The 21,644-nt window shown below is 43.4% G+C and overlaps 1 protein-coding gene across 4 annotated transcripts in view; it reads right to left on the bottom strand.

The window, feature by feature from the left end:
- The window catches only part of PALLD (palladin, cytoskeletal associated protein), a 377,075-nt gene extending 370,213 nt beyond the window's left edge, over nucleotides 1-6,862 (bottom strand). For all 4 annotated transcript variants that reach the window (XM_052645047.1, XM_052645048.1, XM_052645049.1 and 1 more), the window contains exon 1: nucleotides 6,715-6,862. The gene's annotated coding sequence lies outside the window, so the exon portion shown is untranslated. The remainder of the gene's footprint in view (nucleotides 1-6,714) is intronic.
- Nucleotides 6,863-21,644: the final 14,782 nt, after the last annotated feature.

Below are 21,644 nucleotides of genomic sequence, written 5' to 3'. Positions count from 1 at the left end.
TACCGTTCAGAAATAAAAGTGGTAGGTCTGGAAAAAGAAAACACCTTATTTATAGAGACAGTGATTTTTATTGTTTTCATTACCACCAAAAAAAGTTTGTTGTGAAAATATTCAGAACCAGATAGATATTCCTTTTCTGGCACCTCTACTATTAGATGAGGGGAATTCTTTGAGTGTTGATACCCTTCATCATGGGTCCCAGCAAGTTCAGAGTTAAATTCTCAGTCATAGAAATACAAATGTTTTTAGTCAAAGCATGTTTCTGCCTTACTTTCTTATTCATCAGCAGTGATTCTCTGAGTGCCTACTACATGCCTCTTTTGCAGGCTGGGGACACAGCCATGAGGAAAGGGGGCTTCTCTGCCCTAAGGAGCTGCCATTTTAATAGGGAAAAATAAAAAGTGGAAGGCTCGACTGTTGGCTCAGACAGTGGAGAATCTGCCTGCAATGCAGGAGACCCAGGTTCAATCACTGGGTCGGGAAGATCCCCTGGAGGAGGGAATGGCAGCCCACTCCAGTACTCTTGCCTGGAGAATCCCATGGACAGAGGAGCCTGGTGGGCTACAGTCCATTGGGTTGCGAAGAGTCAGACATGACTGCGTGACTGTAAACACACGCAAAAACTAGGAAACAGAAAATGTCAGCTTCTGATTTCTTAGGCTTGGTTTGGTAGCCAATCTTTTGTCAGTTGATCTTGGGAAATTGTAATGTGTTTTCATCTGTCGGATCATCTTCCAAAGTTGTTAGGGAACAAGTGAAGCGGGACGGGCTGGATGGGTGTTTGCAGGCTGCCGTTGGTGTCCACAGACCACGGCTGTCCCACTGTGGAGGCGGGGTGAGAGCAGGAGGACACTTTAGCCCAGCGGTGCTTCGGACTCTTGAACTGTGCAGTGGAGGAGCTGCGGGCACCCTCCTCCAGCCGGTGGTGCTGATAGTCACACGTGATGCCAAACTCTCAGTCATGAGCAAACATTCGGTAAGGCACAGGTTCGGGAGGGTCTGAAAAAAAACACTAGGAGGCATCGTAGCTGCCTGTCCGTCTTGACCTTCGTCAGGCAGCTATCCACAGCTGGCTTACCCCAAGGAAGCATTGCTGTCAGGCGCTAGCTCCCGTGGTCACCTATGGCGTTGCATCCCTTTGCATATTTCACTCATTCTTAAGGAATTTCATGCCACTCAGTTTATAGGGTATTTCTACCTGTTAATTTTATAGTGCACAACTTCTCTCTAAGTTCACATTATCTGGCCTGTTGGACATATATTCAACTATGAAATATAGAGCCTATAAGTAAGTTTTCACTGAACTTTCTTACGCATATCACATTCTGACATAAGCAATTTTCTCTTCTTAAATTGTCTCAGCATTGCTACCTTGGTGTTTGGGAAAACATTTATTTTTGAGTTTCTCAACATGTAATAGACATATAAATGTATATGATTTACAGATGAATGCACAACTAATAGAAAAGACAGAAAGATAGATTTTAAAATTATAAATGACATATGTGTTTAGAGTTGCTGACCTGGGGGGGTAATTATCTGGAAACAAGATCTATGCTGTCCAGGATAACCTTCTATTTTGTGGGCCAGAAAAGACTTGTGGACACCCCCTGCACCATCTCCAGAGGCAGGCAGATTGGCTGCTGAAATGTATTGATAAAAAAATTCCCTGACTGAGAGGTTGAGGAAGACTAAGCACCTCATGAGAAGCAACAGAGTCTTGGAGGGAGGAGAATTCAGTTGCAGACAGTAAAAACTCACCTTCCCCAAGGAATGCATTTCCAAGTTATGAGCTGAAGGCTTTCCCAAACTGATGATCTGACTTGCAGTGGTTGGACAGACCAGCTTTACAGTGCTATGAAAGTGATAGGCCTTCAGTAGAAATTGTACTTGGAAGTTTGAACTTGTTTCTTTTCCCAGGCCAGTGACATAACCCCATCCTCTCTGGAAATGCTGGGAAGTGGCCACTGTGCCCAGTCAGCCCCATGATCATGACGGTAAACAACTGATGTACTTACAACTCTTCTGGACCCAGACAACCCCTCTGCTTTTCACTGTCAGTTCAGTAGTCAATGACTTACACAAGATACTCAACACTTTATTGGAAAGCAGGCTTTGTGTTAGATGGTTTTGCCCAGCTGCAGGCTGATGGAAGTGTTCTTGGCACAGTGCAGGTGAGATAGGCCAGAACCTGCGGCCCTTTGCTGTAGTGCTTGCATCTGGACAGTCGTCTCCTCCAGCAACAAAATACAAACAAACTATAAGGGCCTAAAAAAACCTGCATGAGTGACGGGCGAATTATGGACGTGCATGCTCAGTCGCTTCAGTCACATCTGACTCTTGTGAACTTACGAACCATAGCCTACCAGGCTCCTCTGTCCATGGAATTCTCCAGGCAAGAATACTGGAGTGGGTTGCCTTGCCCTCCTCCAGGGGATCTTCCTGACCCAGGGACAGAACCCACTTCTCTTACATCTCCTACGTTGGAAGGCAGGTTCTTTACCACTAGTGCTCCCCGGGAAGCCCTGAAGTATGGATGGCAAGGTACAAAGACACCGCAAAGCCCAACTGCCACTTCTGAAGCATTTGAAACACAAGCAGGTACACGCACATGCCCTCTGCACACACCAACACCGGAGGGGTGGGCGAGCCACCCAAGCCACCCTTCCAGCTCGAGCCCCGGACACTCCACTACCCTCACCCCATGTAACGGGGCAGCTTGACCACCCCGCTTAGGGAGCAAGTGAGCAAGAGAACCTGTTTGTTCTCGATCCCTGCCACTGCAGCAGAGGCCCTAGTAAAGCCTTGTCTGACTTTCTCCTCAGGCCTCTCATCAATTTCTGTTAATTAAGGAGGCCAAGAGCCCTGGTTAGTAACAAGGGTGGGATGTGCTGGTAGGTAAGTGAGGTGTATTCAAGGTATTTTCAACTTGGGATGGGTGTGCTGGGAGCAAGCCCCATGTAAGTCCAGGAAAATCTGTAGTGAACCATTGGATCCTGAGAAGAATAGGGTAAACACTGTTTTTCTTTTGATTATTTTGATTATCCAACCTAAGGCATAAAAAGATCCAATTGTTTGGCCAAAGTTGAACCGGCAAGAAATAGACTTACAGCTGAAACCTGTGTGGAACTGCCACGTCGTCTTTTCCCAGTGAGCACATTACAGAGATTTACCTGAATAATTTAGATAAAGGGAGCACTTTTGCGGTAGTTTATGGAATAGTTTGCAGGTATTGATGAGCTACTACAATGTTGAAGGGGAAAAGTCTTTGATGTTAGAAAAAGACTGACAGGCAGCAAGGATCACTCAGTATTCTGAACCACAGGGGCCAGGCCCTTTAGAGAGTCCAGACAGTGGCGGCAACATTTCACAGGGCATTTAAAAGTACATAGATACTTAGATATAAATACACAGGAAGGTGACAAGATTGGGAATCAGGCAGTGGGTGCTGATTGCATCTGTGGTGGATAAGGAGTCATGCAGTTAGGGGAATCTTTGGTTGCTGTTATCTTTGGGGTGGGAGTGAAAATTCTGAGTGATTTCAATGTTTAATTTAGCATTTTGTTTTCTATTTATTTTCCTATTTAAATAGTTACTAAAAGTATTAAAAACTATTGGTATAAAGATTCAGGGCTAAAAATATTTTTAAATAAAACCCAAACTATTAAAACCAAATTTGAAAAAGCTTTAAAACTTTTTTTCTTGTTCTGGAAGCACATGCAGTTCCTATATGAAATTTCTTCCTTCTGTTGAATTAACTTTTTTAGGTTAGGTCCAACATGGAGCTGCTCCTGCCTGGGGCCCATGTCAGCAAACCGAAGCACAGGGAACTTCTGTGTCCTTAAGGACACTCTCTCCTTAGTTGCTCAGTCGTGTCCAATTCTCTGCAACTCCATGGACTGTGTTCCACCAGGCTCCTCTGTCCATGGGATTTCCCAGGCAAGAATACTGGAGAAGGTTGTCATTCCTTTCTCCAGAGGATCTTCCTGACCCAGGAATCAAATCCATGTCTCTAATATCTCCTGCATTGGGTTCTTTACTATCTGAGCCACCAGGGAACCCCAAGACTACTGGGCTACTACTATCTCCTGGAGAAGAGACTGCTATCTCTTCTCCAGGGGAACTTCCCGACCCAGGAATCGAACTGGGTCTCCTGCATTGCAGGCAGATTCTTTACCAGCTGAGCTACCAGAGACACTCTGCTTGAAATATTTGCATGCGGTCAGCCAGCCCCAAGCCAGGCCAGCCCTGGCTTCCCAATTTATCTCCTTGCTCATCTCACCACAGACAACAGTGACTCTGCAACCCCAGCCAATCAAGTTATTTCCATTTTTCTCTTCCCTGTTCTCTTCCTATAAAGTTTCGTGCCTTCCTCCTCAGGGTGCAGCTCTTCCAAAAGAGGCTGTCCACTTCATGAAGGGTTAAACAAAGTGTGTTTATGTTACCTCAGTTGTCTTCTTTAATCATCATTTATTTGTTTTTTGATTTCTCCAAAGATCTTATTTTATCGGGTCTTCCCAGGTGGCGCTAGTGGTAAAGAATCGGCCTACCAATGCTGGGGACGTAAGAGATGCAGGTTCCATCTCTTGGTCAGGAGGATCCCCCGGAGAAGGAAATGGCAACCTGCTCCAGTATTCTTGCCTGGAAAATCCCTTGGACAGAGGAGCCTTATGGGCTGCAGTCCATGGGGTCGCAAAGGGTTGGATGTGACTGAGTGCACACACACACCACTGCACGTAACAGCTTTACAATGTTGTGTTAGTTTCTGCTGTACAACAAAGTGAATCAGCTATGTAATCATCATTTTAAAATCAGTCCTCCCTTCCTTCCTTTCTTTCTTTGTAATCTTCTTTTTACCAAGGGCCCTATAGGACAAAAGGCAAATATGAAAACTTTTTGATGCAAAAAAAAAGAACAACAATTTTATCAACTATTTCTTAATAAACACATGTGGATTCCACTCTTTCCTAATCTTTAAGCAAGTTGTCATCACAGGGAGGCATGGCATATTTTTTCTCCAGCTTTAAATACTCCCAGACAGTATATTGTATCTCAGCTTCAGAGACATAACATAATAGCTGGTTTCATGCCCACAACAGTTATATGAAGTGTTTCCAGAGAAAGTGTTTCCAGTTACTGGTGTCCTCTTCAGATACCATCTTATCCACCATATCGAATCTGTGGGAGCTGCTCTATTGGAATTTAACTGGGGCATAGCCGTCACCTCCAGATGCCTGAATTACTGGCTAGAGCTCAGATATCACAGTTCCCTTTGATGTCACACACACGCACACGTATCAGTGAAGTGCAGGCTCTTGTCTTGGCTTTGGAGATTTTAGCTGGTATCTCTTTAAGTATGTGTCAGATTTATTTTGAATCTTGACTAATTCTACCCTCTACATTTAAACAAAAATGAGGTAAGGAAATCAAAGTGATTGCAACTGTCCCATGTAATCCAGATTTCTCTTCTACTGTTAAGTATGCTCTGACCCTTTCAGCTTTAGCAACACACAGTGGTTTGGACGGAGCTAAGATGGGGACCCTAAGTCATTCTAGACGTGGGAATGCAGAAGGACAGATCTGTGTTCTAGGAAAATGAAATCATGCATTCACAGAGTACATATTGCCTAAAAGAATCTCTTAGGCCTTGTCTGCTGTTTATAATGGAGGAGGAAATGGCAACCCACTCCAGTATTCTTGCCTGGAGAATCCCCTGGACAGAGGAGCCTGGTGGGCTTCAGTCCATGGGGTCCCAAAGAGTCGGACCCCAGGGAGCACACGTGGGGATGGGCTATTCATAAAAATTTGTCAGATAGACTCTCATGTTTAAAATATGGGTAATGGAGGTGTGTTCTGTCTTTGAGGAAAAAGTATATTGGAAAGCGTATCTATTCTGTAATAAGGATTTCATTTCTGCACATTCATGATCGAGGGAACTTGGTCAGTGTGAAATTGTCAGGTGGTGGGCTCTGGGTGTGGACACATTATTTATACTAGAAGGTAATTAGTATTTTTAGCAAATGTTGAAAAAGTAACATGAGCCTGAAATCATTCTGTATCAACGTCATCTATTGGATTCAAGACAATTTAATGTGTAACTTACAACAACATGATATAAAATTTTACTGTAAAGCTTAAATTTGACTGTACTATAGTTTCCCTTGATAAGCCTTATCTTTTTTAAAAAAAAAGGCAAGCTTTCTGCATAGATAGAATTTAAGATGTTTGCCTTTACTCTCAATATTTAAAAAGTTCTCTGAAAGTGTAATTAACAACTTAAAATGTTACTGCAACCTAAAGTATATCATTTGAAGCCATTTGTAGTTAGTTTAAGTAAAGGCAAGGTTCAAATTAACAGCATTCTTATTTTCTTTAAAACAAAGCACAGACACAGACTTGATGAATGTTGGCTCCATCATTACGTTTGATCCTTTTGGGATGAATAGCACCAATTTAGTTTAAGATTATTACAGACTAGGCAGCTCTCTGACCGCATAGGTAGAAACAAAGCCTGCAGGTGAATCTTATATGGTCTCTGTTCTTGAGACGAGTACAGAATTCCCATTACTTATTCTCTCCAAATAAAAGAGAAATCAAGACATCTTCTAAACAGTGCTATATCTTCTGGCAAATGACTATAATGTTTTTAGCATTTAATGAAGAGTTTAAAAATATCGCCTTACTAGTTAGTACGTTAAGACACATTTTACAGACCTTTTCGATCCTTGGCTCCTCGAGGACCCCCCAGAGGTGATGGCTTTCAGAGGGCCGTTTCTTCTTTCCTGGGGGAGCAGAGGTGGCCTCGTCTCCTCGTGACACACTGCTCGGTCCGTGGTCACTTTGAGGCAACTGTGGCCTCAGATCCCATCTGTCCTGTCCTCCACTCAGCTATATTTGGTAACTGAACTCATGTTTCCGCAGACGGCCCTGGCCAGGGATTCCAGCAGCCCAGCTCCGAGGGCTGGGTTCTTAGAAATTAAAGGCTCTGGGTGTAGAGGGAACTATATTTATGGATCTAATAAACGTGGGATTTATGCGTGTTTCTCTGCTCTCTGACCTTGTGACTGGAAATCACCACTTGTCTTTTAAACATATTCTCAATTAAAATGTGCAATGTGTGAATCTAAGGAGAAAAAGCGACCCTCTTCAGGAAGGCTCTTCTGACTATAATCTTCTGCTCTGTGCATTTAACGTAGTCACGTGGTAGCTTATCCTAAAATATCCAGGAGCTATTTAGAAATTAAGGCACCTGTCAAATGGAGAGGAGAGCCCCCCGATCTCTCCCTTCAGTTTGTTAATTAAAAACTATCATATGACTTTGTGTATGTGCAGGACATAGTCCAGCACAGCACTAAGGAGACAGGAGACAGGAGACAGGCATGAACACACCGGAGCCTGAATCTCACACACAGTGCAGTGCTGAGCACTCAGTCCAGGGCTTCGCACATCCTCACTGTCTAGCAAGCATCTGCTGATCGAATAAATAGGTGTTGAACAGATATTGTTCAGGGCAACTCTGAACTCTCCTATACTTGTAAAAAAATGCCTCATTACTTATTCTGTAACATCACATTGTAACATGTTCTAATATTTTGAACTTCCAAAGAACAAAACAGAAAGCTTTTCTGTTCCAAGGTCAGGCAGCAGAGTCAAATAGAAGGGGCAGAAAATAATTACACAAAAGCTCCTGGTGCAGTAATGGAATGAACTGCCACTTCTTCCTTTGTCTGGATAATATTGTTCTAGTCGATGCAGGGTCTTATCTAGATAAATTTTTTTCTTTTCTTTATAAAAATATATTTTATTTTTTAAAAACTTAAAAAAATTTTTATTGGGAGATATTTACTTTCAAAGAAATTTTTTTTGGATGGTGGAACACTTAGAAAGGGCTGCTCTTAAAGTTTCCTTTACAGGTAGTTCTGGTCCTTTCTAACCAGTCCTTGAAAATAGGCACATTCCTGGGCTGTTTCAATGCCTTGATGCGGGTGGGGGGCGGAGTGACTGGTAAAAACTAAAGTGTTTATGTTTCCTTCTTACTAAAACCCTTAAGATAATAGTAAAATAAAAACCCAATAGGATAAGAGTTGGGAGAGAAGACAGTAGAAGATTCTAGAAATGGACAGAATGGCTGGGATATGGGTAATACATAGCTGAATGGTTTAATTAAATTGGGAAGTTAAGTGCCTGCAGGAGGAGGTGCCTTGGGGAAGCAGTGATTTGTTCAGAATCACAGAAAGACTGGAATTGGAGGCACCTGGCCCCACCCTGAACATCATTTTAATTGTCAAGTCTTGGTGTTGCTGGAGTGGCCAGGGCTGAGAGCTGGATTTGACTGAAAGAACCCCCACCGAACAGTCAGACCTGCAGCTGTTTCCACACCCCGAAGACCACCCTTAACCCTTGGAGAGGACAAGAGCTGTGTTCTCTGGCGTGTACAAAACAGTCCCCAGGACTGGGGCCACAACACAGCAGAAGGAAAGGGTGAGGCCCAGAGAAAAGTTTCTGGGAGCTGGGTGAGGGGAAGGAACAGGGGCTTGGACTAGTGTCCTATTTCTAGAACAGAGGAATGCTGGGAATGTGGAAAAACAGTAACATTCGATATAGCTTGGCATTGCTGTGTCTGTGACATGAATATCTGTACTTCTGGTGTCTAAAAATGTCATGATCAAAAATTAAAGAAAACCTCTGTTGTGTCCTGTGGCAAAGTGCAAGTGAAAGAGATGACAGGAATCAAAATGTTGTGAGCTCTCCAGGGTGTTACTTTAATTAAGGAAAGAGTTGCTGAGAGCAAGGAGGCTGGTGGTTACAAAGGAAGAAAGGACAATGAATGCAGTAGCAATCTCCTCCCCTCCCCCTTCTCCCCCATTCTCGCCTCCTCCTCCTCCATTTTAAGATAAGTGGATGCTAACCCTATGACCCAAGCTTCATCTCAGCGTTTTAACAGATTTTATTATTGTGTTAAATTATTCAGGAGGCACCACGTGTGTTTTCTGTCTGCATCAGACTGCACCTAGGCTGCTGCTGCTGCTGCTGCTAAGTCGCTTCAGTTGTCCGACTCTGTGCGACCCCATAGACAGCAGCCTACCAGGCTCCCCCGTCCCTGGGATTCTCCAGGCATGAACACTGGAGTGGGTTGCCATTGCCTTCTCCTGCACCTAGGCAATAACTTGCAAATCCTGGCTTCATTTTAAAACCCACCTAAAGTGTGTGCTAGGACATGCACACTCGTACTAATATTTTTCTCTTATTAACACATTACCAAGAAGATGCACATCCTTGCAGTTTTTAGGAAGAGAAGAGAGGAGAATGCAGTCTAGTGAGCATTCACTGTACACAATGACAAGAAGAACCATAACGTATTACTGATAAATTAGTGGCTCATCGTTTTCCATTGTTGTGGAGTCATTCACAAAGGAATGAAAATACATTTCCCCTTCCTCTTTCTGGAAAGTATAGCCAAGTTTTATGATCTTTAAGGTGCCTTGGTCACAGGAGACAATTCAGACCTTTTTGCAGAAATGAAAAGTTAAAAGTTGCAGGTGTGAAAACCATCAAAGCAACTGAAGTTGGTGTGTAGGATGGGAACAGTATTGTTGGTGTATCTGCAGGGAGGTGGGGGCTGAGGCTTCTGGGGAAGATGCCTTCTCAGACCCTGGAGGGACAGAGGGGTGGGTTCTGTGCTGGCCCAGGAGGCTGATGAGAGCACCGTGGCCTGGCGGCCGAGTGGCAGGGGTGGGGTCCTCCGCCTACCGATGGACTCGGGGCAGACAGTACGTCTCACCATGAATCTCACGTGGGTGTGCTGTTTCTCAGCCCAGAGGGAGCCCTGGCTCACATGTCCCTGGAGTGCCAGGTTCCCAAAGGCCTGGAAGCCATGAGACTGTAAGAAGAATAAAGAAATAAAAAGATAGCTTGTGGTCCTGAGAAGCATCAAAGATAGATATGATTTTATTCAAAAAGACAAAATGACTTTTCCTGAAAAACGTGAGCATGGAGCAAACCATGCTTGTTTAGCGGGTATTGTGTAAGAATCGGGACACAAAAGTTCTTTTCCTTAGAAGAGACTCTTGACCAAGGCTCGTAAGTTATCATGGGAAGGTCTGGAGATGTTAAGGATGAGACCTGTGTGTACACAGTCATGCCATGTGAGGTCCACTTTTATTTACTGTCAGAGCCATTTCTGTGAGCACTAAGTCTGGGGTGGGGTCGTGACCCCTCCCCAGGTCTCAGTTCATCTTCCAAGTGGCTTCTTCTCTGTGTGACAGTCCCTGCTCTTTCCGAGGCCTGCACTGAGCAGCCCACCCTTTGTCCACATGTTCTCAGGGAAGCCTCCGGCTGTGGCTGAGCGCCTGCTTCCCTCTGGGTGTGTGGCCCGTGTCCTCGTGACGTCAGCCTGCTGTCTGTGTCCCTGCCCCAGGTGTACCCCACCTGCCTAGGGCAGGCTAGCTTCACCACCTACCCGCCCTGTTCTCCTTACAGGTGACCCAGTGGGCCTGCTCCCCCTTGATCAGCCTAGACTAGTGTTACTTCATAATGAATTATTGAGAAAATTAATGTCTTAGAACAATAAATATATATCACCTCACACTGTTTCTGTGTGTGAGGAATGCTGTCCAGTCTGAGCCTGCTGACCCCTAGGTCGGGGTATCATGAATTGACATCCAGGTGTTACACATGGCTCCTTTGTTCTGAAAGCAGGACTGGGCTCTGGAATCTGCCTCCAAGGGTGTCACTCATGTGCATATTTCGGTGCACAGGTGTATAAACTTCCATTTAGATTATAAGGACCCTGGTTTTACAGACAAACACTAGGCGAAGGTAATCAAAGCTTTTGTGATGGAAGGGATGTGAAAAGGACCTGCCCCTTCATTCTTCTTTGATGTTTTCTCACCCTGGGGGCCCAGAAAGCTCTGAAAACCCTCTGGTTTTCCAGGAGCTGATCCCCTTCCCCTCTTTCTGAATATTTTCCTTCCCCCTTCACTCGCGGTATGGTCTGCCAGCAAACAGGGATCATGGGACAGCACATAAAATAGTAAACTGAGAAATCAGGAATCAGATAAAATTAGAGGCATAGAATGCTTGCAGAATTGTTCTGATGATCACTTGTTGGCCCGTTTGGCCATCCTGGGAACAGATGTCCTTCAAACCATGGACAGGCTTCCTACGTCTTCCTCCTCCCGTGTATGTGGCTTGGACACAGGTCACAGGATCAGGGGTGACCCAGAGCCTTGTTTGTTTAAACAGGTTATGTCCATCTGTGTGTGTGTGCTCAGTTGCTCAGTCGTATCCAACTCTTTTGTGACCCCCGTGGACTGTAGCCCGCCAGGCTCCTCCATCCATGGGATTTTCCAGGCAAGAACGTTGGATGGGGTGCCATTACCTTCTCCAGGGCATCTCCCTGACCCAGGGATCAAACTTGCATCTCTTGAGTCTCCTGCATTGGCAGGTGGACTCCTTACCACTGAGCCACCTGAGAAGCCTTGTGTCCATCTGTACATAGCAGTAAACTTCAGATTTGTCCCTCATGAGTTATACTTTAGGAACTGTGATTAAATCTGCTGCATTCGTGTAGCCTAAGCCTGCAGGTCGTCTTTTGATCACAGGCTTCTGTTACTTGGGATGTTTGCCAGTTTGTGTATGTGCACAAAAATGACTAGAGGAAAGTAACTTTATCACAGTAGTCATCAAAGGAGGGTTGACATTTCTGAGAATAGATTCTATAGTGCATATTTTAAATGGATATTGTGGCCCAGTTAGGAATTATGATCTTCAGCAGAAATAATCTCATTTTCAGCTTGACTCTTAGGGCCCAACTGTAGAGAAGTTTTATTCTTCAGGGCTTAAAAACCAGTGACATTAATTTCAAAGTGGTGTTTATTGGATTTAAGCAAAATACATTTAACATTTTTTAGAAAGAATAACATGGGTATCATGGAATAATGAGAAAAGTACAGATTGTGTTTGGAATAGTGATATAAATTTTGAAAAAAATTAGTAAATAGAAATTGTCTATTGAAAGAAGACTATGCCATGGACAACTGAGTTTTATCCAGGTTATAGTGAGTGAGTGAAGTCACTCAGTTGTGTCTGACTCTTTGCGACCCCATGGGCTGTAGCCTAGCAGGCTCCTCTGTCCATGGGATTTTCTAGGCAATAGTCCTGGAATGGATTGCCATTTCCTTCTCCAGGGGATCTTCCCAACCCAGGGATCGAACCCGGGTCTCCCGCATTGTAGACAGACGCTTTACCGTTTGAGCCACCAGGGAAGTGTCCTCCAAGTTATAGAGGTTGGCTTAATTAACACCTGAAGATTTAATTAATTCTCCATATTGATAAGTCAAAAGAGAAAAGTATATGGCCATTACCATGGGTTATTAATGAGCCTTTGGACAAAATTTAACATCCAGTCTTACTTAAAATGGAGAAGGTGATGGCATCCCACTCCAGTACTCTTGCCTAGAAAATCCCATGGACGGAAAAGCCTGGTAGGCTACAGTCAGTGGGGTCGTGAAGAGTTGGACACGACTGAGCGACCTCACTTTCACTTTTCATTTTCATGCATTGGAGAAGGAAATGGCAACCCACTCCAGTGTTCTTGCCTGGAGAATCCCAGGGATGGCGGAGCCTGGTGGGCTGTTGTCTATGGGGTCGCACAGAGTCGGACACGACTGAAGCGACTTAGCAGTAGCAGCTTAGTTAAAAAAATCCTTCAGTGGGATGGGGAAAGGAGGGTTCCCCTGTCATATGGTACATTAATTATATTGAAGGGTATGTGTATGTGGTCCAGCCTTGTATATACACAGATTCATTTACACGCAGCTAAGATGCATCGCATAGTGACACAGGGAACACTGAGCACAAAATGCGTGCCTTAACCTGTTCTAAAGAAAAGAGGAGGCAGAGTAAGGGAATAAATGGAGTGTTATGGGAAGAACTGATTTTGTAACATAAAAATCCTCCATAAAAAATTCTACAAATGTTGTACAACCTCAATTAAAATAGTATTTTTGTGTGTGTGGAACTGGGAAAACTGATGTGAGTTTATCCAGAGGAATTATTGTGGCAAAATATGCAGGAAGATGGTAAGAAAGGGGACAGGGCTGGAGAGGAGCTCTTTGAGACCAATGACATGCACACCGGCTCCTAGTAGATGAGAAACAGGGGTGGGATGATGGCTTGAATGGGATGACGCATTACTCTTGTATAGGAAGAACATTTCCCTGAAATGGCTGCACATAGTCAATAATTACATCTGCTCCTTGTTCTTGTCCAGTTCCACTGCCTGGCGCTCATTACAGTTTAAGGACTGATATCCACTTCACTTCCTGCAGCAGAAAGCAAGCTCATTAGGCTCACACAAATTGAACAGAAAAAGGGATGTGGGATGAGTGAATAAGTAAGCAGTTACAGGACATATTCAGGACAGGATTAGGATAAGAACAGTGTACACTTTGGTGTGTGTAACGTCATCGTTATGTATTATATAGATATGTAGATAAATATACCACCATATATCGATGTCTGTTATTTCTCTCTTTCTGGCACATAACTGACACATTTTTAAGTTTTCCTGGAGGGTGACAGTGGTCAGCCTGGGAGCAAGTGCTCTCAGACTGTGAGCAGGCCTGGGCAGGACTTGACCCCAAGGTGGCCTTGCAGTGTTACTTCTAAAAATGGCATCAGACATTATCTTGACTATGATTGTTGTTTCTCTTTATTCTTTGCCTAATTAATTGTAGTAATTTTTAACATGTACTTTCTAATATACCAAGACGTCAGATGGAAAAACTGTCCCAAATGTTTTGTTAAGGGCAACAAGCACATTCCATCCTTGGTATTCTCTGTGGAGGGTTAGATTAAAGAAAACTTTCAACTCCTTTTTTCCTATACTTGGCATTTGTGTGCATTCATTACATGAACCATCAGAAAAAAAAAAAAAGACAAGTTAACCACACAGTGAGCTAAAGCCATTTTAATTTTTTTACATCCGTTCTTGCCTGGTGAACCTACAAGAGAGTAAAAAATTTTGAAGTCATTTAGGTATAAAATATAGAGTAATCAAGAAATTCTGAATTCAGTATGTTTCAATTCAGAGAGTTAAAAATAAACTTCACTGATGTTAGTACCTTAAACCAGAGTCCCTCTTCCATGGGGCGGGCCTGCTTGCTGATTTGCTGCTGTTTAATCTAAGCAAATGGCAGATTAAATGACTCTGCATCTGCGACCAGTCCTCTTCGCCTGGCCGACATCAAAATGGCACGTCCTTTGACCCACTTCATCCCAGGTCTGCTCCAAGGACATAATCTCAACTATAGCAAGAGCTGTATGCAAAATACATTCAATTCCACGTTGCTTACAGTAGCAGGAAGCTGAAGCAACTCAAATACAGTTTGTGGAACAGCTTAGCAAAGTCAGGGAGTTTTGAAGTGGCCACAAAAAGTGACTTTTTTGAAGTATTTACATTAGGTAGGAAAAAGGAAAACAGGAAAGAAACCAACAGTTTTTACAGTTTGAATATAACTTAATTAAAACAATCTTTGCATGGCTGAAAGTTCTAATGGTTTACATTGAAATGCTTCACTATTTTCTACAAATGTAAAGACTCCCCCAAACTGTATGAGGCTCTTTGATTTTTGTTGTTGTTGTTGTTGTTGTTGTTAGAAGGGAAGGCAGATCTGCCAGGACAATTCAATGTCTAATAGTGGCTTTGAGACTTCACAGCCTCCTCCCAGCTGACAGCCTCTGCTTCTCCTAGAGTTCTTGTTTTCTCTGCCTTGGGGAGACGTGGGGTGGGGAGCATCAGACTTGCCTGGGGAGCATTTGCTGCAACAAGCGGGGACATGGGGACAGCTGCCCACAGCTTCAGGGGCAGCTCCCCATGAAGCCTGCCCTGGACCATGTGGCCGGGACTCCCTGGGGAAAGCAGACAGGAAGGAAGAATGTGTCAGAGGGGGAAAGCGGCTGTCGGAGCAGAGAACGATTTGAACACTGAAAAAGGCCAGCGTGGGGGCCAGTTGCTGTCCACAGAAACCCCGGGTCCGCCCTGGCCCGCTGCAGCTGGACTCGCTCTTTGCTCAGCGCCTGCTATTCTGGGAAGGAATCTGCAGGGAGCTGGCGGGTCTTCAGCCCTGAGGTTTCCTCTGATGGACTGACGAGCAGGTGTTGGAGAAGCCTGTGTCAGAAATGTCACACACCCGGGGGCTCATGTTACTCCTATCACTGGGACTGTAGTTTAGCTAGAACGTGTAGTTTCTTATCAAGGAGTCTTCCTGCTGGAGGAAAGTGGAGGAGATTATTTACAACACTTTCAGGCAATTGCTTGTCCATAGACACAGCCTATGCTAGGGTCAATACCATGTTTATCTCCAATTTATCGATCGAAAATTGTACCCATGATTGTACAGCCGATACATACATGAATTTAATCCAGAATGACCTTTTCGAAGAAAGGATGTTGACAGTTTAATCTTAAAAAATATTAAACTCCCTTGGGTTAATTTGATCTCACCAGCAACTTGTCAGAAAAGCATTACAACAGTGATCCTGTCGGTATTAAAAGGAAAAAAGCATATGTAAAGTGTCAGATGGTCAAACACCTCAGGAGTATAATTTGTTATGCTATTTTTATATTGTTTTGTTTCTTGATTTTTCAAGAAAATTTATCCAAAGCAAAAGAAACATGTATATGAATTATTCAGATTTTCAGTAAAAATAAGGAAATTTAAATAAGGCCAACATGTCCAATATAGTTCCCACCATGTGCAGAGTGACCACTGGCATCCTTCTGTGGGGTCTGGGGTCTGCCTCCTCACTTTACTTTGGTGGCTCCCCTCGTCCACGGCCACCTTGATCTTTGGTTCACCCGCACAGGTGTCTCTGCTGTCCCTGGATGGTCTCACTGCCTCAGTGCCGGGCTGCCCTTCAGCCAGACACAGCGGCTCCCAGGGAGGAGAATACCCTGGATCCTTCCCTCCTTCACAGCTTCAGTCAGAAGTCACGCTCTTGGCAGGGTTCCCTATCCAGCAGTCTACAATTTATCCTCCTTTCTCCTTCAGCACCTTACATCCCTTCATGCCTGTGTTTTTTGTCTCTTGTAGTTTCTCTTGATCTAACACAATGTTCTTCTTGCTTCTCTTATTATTAGTTATATTCCCCACTAGAACAGAAGCTCTAAAGAAGGGGCTTTGTGTTTTGTTTGCTTTTCCACCAACCATGTATAACAAGTGCCTGGGACATAGTCTTTAGATTGTCAATAATGCCTGCAAAGGAATGCCTGGAAAATATGATGTTTGGGTGCAATTGGCCTGATGCTGCTGTTGCCACTCAATCAAATTATCCACTTTTCACATGCTTGTTGTTGTTGTTCAGTCACTAAGTTGAGCCCAACTGTTTGCAACTCTTTGAGACCTGATGGACTACAGCCCATCAGGGTCCTCTGTCCTTTACTATCTCCTGGAGTTTGCTCAGAATCATGTCCATTGAGTTGGTGATGCTATCTAACCATCTCATCCTGTATCACCTGCTTCTCCTCTTGCCTTCAGTCATTCCCAGCATCAGGGTCTTTTCTAATGAGTCAGCTCTTCCCATCAGGTGGTCAAAGTATTGGAGCTTCAGCTTTGGCATCAGTCCTTTCAATGAATATTTGGAGTTGATTTCCTTTAGGGTTGGCTGGTTTGAACTGCTTGCTGTCCAAGGGACTCTCAAGAGTCTTCTCCAGCAACACAGTTTGAAAGCATCAATTCTTTGGTGCTCAGCCTTCTTTATGGTCCAACTCTCACATCCATGCATGACTATTGGAAAAACCATGGCTTTGATTAAACAGACCTATGTCAGCAAAATGATGTCTGCTTTTTAACATGCTGTCTAGTTTTGTCATAGCTTTCCTTCCAAGGAGCAAGCATCCTTTAATATTGTGGCCCAGTCACCATTTGCAGTGATTTTGGAGCTCAAGAAAATAAAATCTGTCACTGTTTCCATTTTTTTGTCATCTATTTGCCTTGAAGTGATGGGACCCGACGGCATGATCTTCGTTTTTTGAATGTTGAGTTTGAAGCCAACCTTTTCACTCTCCTCTTTCACTCTCATCAAGAGGCTGTTAAGTTCCTCTTTGCTTTCTGCCATTAGAGTGGTATCATCTGTACATCTGAGGTTGTTGATATTTCTCCAGGCAATCCTTATTCCAGCTTGTGAGTTATCCAGCTGGGCATTTCACATCTTGTACTCTGTGTATAATTTAAATAAGCAGGGTGACAATATACAGCCTTGACGTACTTCTTTCCCAGTTTTGTTCCACATGCTATGTAACTCTAAATTAGATATTGAACTTTGGAATTATTGGATCATTTTTAGTAAAAATAATTTAATGATTAAATGTTGGTGTTTAGTTGCTCAGTCGTGTCCGACTCTTTGTGACCCCATGGACTATGGCCCACCAGGCTCCTCTGTCCATGGGATTTCCCAGGCAAGAATACTGGAGCGGGTTGCCCTTTCCTTCTCCAGGGGATCTTCCTGACCCAGGGATGGAAGCTGTGTCTCCTGCATTGGCAGGTGGATTTCTTTACCACTGAGTCACCTGGGAAGCCACAATGATTAAACAGAAACCTGCTGAAAAACCAAAAAAGTAAAAACCCCAAACCGCAAACAAAGAGACCCCAAGGCACTAAGACCTGCATCTGCCTCACAGCTCAGGGAAGGACCCCCAATCTAGCGCCCCACTCATGGTTCCTGAAGAGAATAATAATAATATAAGAATAGCAACAACAACAATAATACGTGCATCCTATTGCTTTGTCCTTGGCCTCTTTACAAGAACTAATTCGTTTACTCGTTTAACACCTCCATGAGTTGGGCCATATTGTCTGGATGGATTTCACAGATGAGAATCTGAGGCCAGTTCCCTACCTCATCTGCTATCCTTGGAGCTAATGCGTAGGGGAGCTGGTATGAGACAGATCATCTGAATCAGAATACTCATTTGTCACCATGAAGCTATGGTGTTTGGGAGCACTAAAAAGAGATGAAATATGAACAGGCAGATCTAATCTGAAAGCTATGAAGTATGGTTAATGGATTTTAAACCGGGGAGTTACATAATTAGGCTTACACGTGGGAGGAAGTACTTGGGCAGACAAATGCAGAGCTTGTTCCCATCAAGGGAACGGGTGATACAAAAGGAACGTAGAATTCAGCTGTGTGTGATCCAGAGGCCACTGTGGGCTGAGAGGTTCCATCCTTGGGTTGGGAAGATAGCCTGGAGAAGGAAATGGCAACCCACTCCAGCATTCTTGCCTGGAGAATCATGGACAGGGGAGCTTGGCAGGCTACAGTCCATGGCATCACAGAGTCTGACACACTGAGGGACTGAGCATGCACACAGATGTAATAAGAAGCAGATTTGGAAGGGAATAATGTAGCTGAAGTCAAGGGAGAAGAGACCCTTTCAAAGAAGAAACGCCATGAAAATCTCAGACATTGACAACAGGTCAGTAACTCAAGAACTAAACAGGGCTGATTGGATTTGGCCGTCCATAGCTCATCGCTGGTGGTGTTTGGCAGAGGAGCTCTTTGCAGATTCAGTCTAAGGTTAGGTCTGCTCAACTGCCTTCAGGAGTTTGAAAGGGAAGGAGTAGAGATGGAGCGTGTACACCCTGTAAGTTCCCACAGGGAAAGAGAGGAAGTGAAGTGGGGTGTGGGCTCATTCTCACAGGTGTTTCAAAGATGGAGGTGGATTGGTTATTTTAATGGAGTTGATGGTAAATGTTAGTTGTACTGAATTCTTATTGTCATAACAAATTCCAACTAACTTACTGGATTAAAACACACAAATTTGTTTTCTTTCAATTCTGAAAATCAGAAGTCTAAAGTCAAGGTGTTAGCAGGGCTGTGTTACATCAGGGGGTTTGGGGGTATCTGTTTCCTTGTCTTTTCCAGCTTGTAGAGGTTCCTCAATACCTGTCATGTGCCCACCCCCATCTCTAAGCCAGTAGCATGGCACTTCTCTCCTCTCTAACCTGCCTGAGATCACATTGGGCCTCTTGGATAATCCAGGATAATCTCCCATCTCAAAGTCCTTAAATGAATGAATGACATATGCAAGTTCTTTTGGCCGTCTAAGGTAATATTCACAGGTCCTGCAGATGAGGGCGTGGACTTCATTCACTGGGGGCCATTTATTTGTCTACCACAGTCTACTCTCTGCCCAGAGAAACTCACGTCTGTTTCACATGAAAAATATAGTCACCCCATCCCAAAGTCCTCCAAAGCCTCAACCCATGATGGTATCACCTCAAGTCCAAACTTTCGTCTAAATCTTATCAGCTCAGCACATCCAAATATCATCAGCCAAATTATTTAAATCAGGTATGGGTGAGGCTGCTGCATGTGAACCATTCTCAGTCTTTGATTCTCACTCCTTTCCATCAAAGTAGCGTGGAGCTAGAAGGCAGGTTATCTGTGCCCAAGATGGAACACTGTGACAGGGTCAGGGTATCAGTTATGAACATCCCTGTTCAGAAAAGAAGAAAATGAAAAAAAAGAAGTTACCGGTTGGTCCCAATAAATTAAAATTTCTAGCAAACAATCCTCTGTGGCTCTGGGCTCTGCCTTCTGGCCTTGAGGTTCTGCCCTTGGGGTCATCCTTCCTTTTTCTTGAAAGGTATCGCACATCCTGAGGCTGGACTGTGGCTTTTTTCTCAGCAAACTTTAGAGAATTATTGTATTAGTTGTAGGTTTGTTGTGTCCTTGGGAGCAAGTGAATTCAGGCTCATTTTAAACCCTCCCTCCGTCACTGTTTACTGTCTTTATGGGACAGATTACAAGGGAGTACTGATTCTTCAGCTGTCAGGCTCAAAACCTTCAAGCAAGCTACCTTTGAGCTCTGTGTCATTTGTCATATTTATGATTGATTTAAATTTTTTGTGTAATTATTTGGTTAGTGTCCATCTTAGCCACCAGATTGTTTATCCCATGAAGTTTGTTACCATTAGTGTTTTGGCTCATTCTCTTTGTTGTTGTAAGTATAAGTGCATTTTTGATTTTTCTTTTTTTTCCAAGAGTGCTGTTTACATTAAATATAGTCTATTTAGAGGTGACAAAATAAAACACATTAGCCACATTTAGTAAGTATTCTATTCTAAGGTCAAAATAGCAACCACAATGGGGTAGTTTTCAGTCTTTGACATTTATAGTTTATAAAACCACAATATCGTGAGATACTCAGATTAAATAGTATTAAAAATAATTGGATTGCCCTCTCTTCTTTCCCTAACAATAAGTAAATTATGTGTTTATTTGGAAAGTATTGATGGTTCACAATAATCCTCTTTTTAAAGTTAGCATATCATGCAGTATTTTTCAGGAAAATGACAAAATTAATATTGAATGAAATAGCAAAAGCTAGGTAAGTACTTTGAAACAAAAAATAACGTGCTGTGAAATTTTCTGCTCTGTGTCTCCGTGTATCTATAAAGTGATAAACACATAAATGATCATTCAGCATACTTACTTAGAGCAATTTGGTGATGGTGGGAAAGCATTATTTTCCCTATGGCTGTCAACAGGTGTCATTACCAGATGGTTTCCAAAATGAATCAGATTTCTGATGTTTTGCATGCATATATATTACATATGTTTGTATCCAGAATAATGGCCTTAGAATCAGATTTTAAGTTTAGATCCTGGCTCTGCCTTTTAGCACTGGACATATTACTTTGTCCCACTGAGCCCAGTTTTTCTTGTTATGAAATAGTAATTGCACTTTGTCTTTATGTAGGATAGTTGTAATGCTGAAATGAGGTTATTTTTGAAATTCATAGCAGACTGCCTGCTGTGATAAGTACTCATCAAAGATGACTTCCCTGGTAGTCCAGTGGTTGAGAATCCACCTTCCAATGCTGGAGACCCTAGTTCAATCCCCAGTCAAATATTCATTGGAAGGACTGATGCTGAAGCTCCAATACTCTGGCTACCTGATGCGAAGAACTGACTCATTGGAAAAGACCTTGATGCTGGGAAAGATTGAAGGCAGGAAGAGAAGGGGACAACAGAGGATGAGATGGTCAGCTGCTGTCACCAACTTGATGGACATGAGTTTGAGCAAGCTCAGGGAGTTGGTGACGAACAGTGAAGCTGGGATGCTGCAGTGCATGGGGTTGCAAAGAGTTGGACACTACTGAGCAACTGAACTGAACTGACTCAACAAAGAGTAGCTGTTGATATAACTACAATACCAATGATGCTGATAATGAAAAAAAATAGCAACAATATCCTTGTAGAAAATATAGTCATAAATCTGTAACATTTAACTGGTTGATTTTTATTTTATATATTCCAGTTTACTAAAAGATTTTGTTGAATCTAACTTTTGTGATTGATGGAGACTCCTTGCTTGTCACAAGCTTACATGAGAAGTCATTCAACAGGGACAGTAGTTTCTCCTACCTGGTAGAATGCTGTCTCGCAGATTTTATGAGACATGAAGGACAGTTTGCATAGTTCTCAGATAGTCTTAATGAACTAACCAGGACTTCGGGTGTCATGCTGAAGAGGAGTGGTGAGAGGGGTAACCTTTCTCTGTCACTGATCTCAGTGGGGAAGCTTTGAGTTTCTTGTGCATGCTAAGTTGCTTCAGCCATGTCCAGCTCTTT

Source organism: Budorcas taxicolor, chromosome 8 (genome assembly GCF_023091745.1).
Source record: "Budorcas taxicolor isolate Tak-1 chromosome 8, Takin1.1, whole genome shotgun sequence".
NCBI lineage: Eukaryota > Metazoa > Chordata > Mammalia > Artiodactyla > Bovidae > Budorcas > Budorcas taxicolor.
Note: the sequence above shows the minus strand (reverse complement) of the source record. Positions and strands in the feature narration are given on the sequence as shown.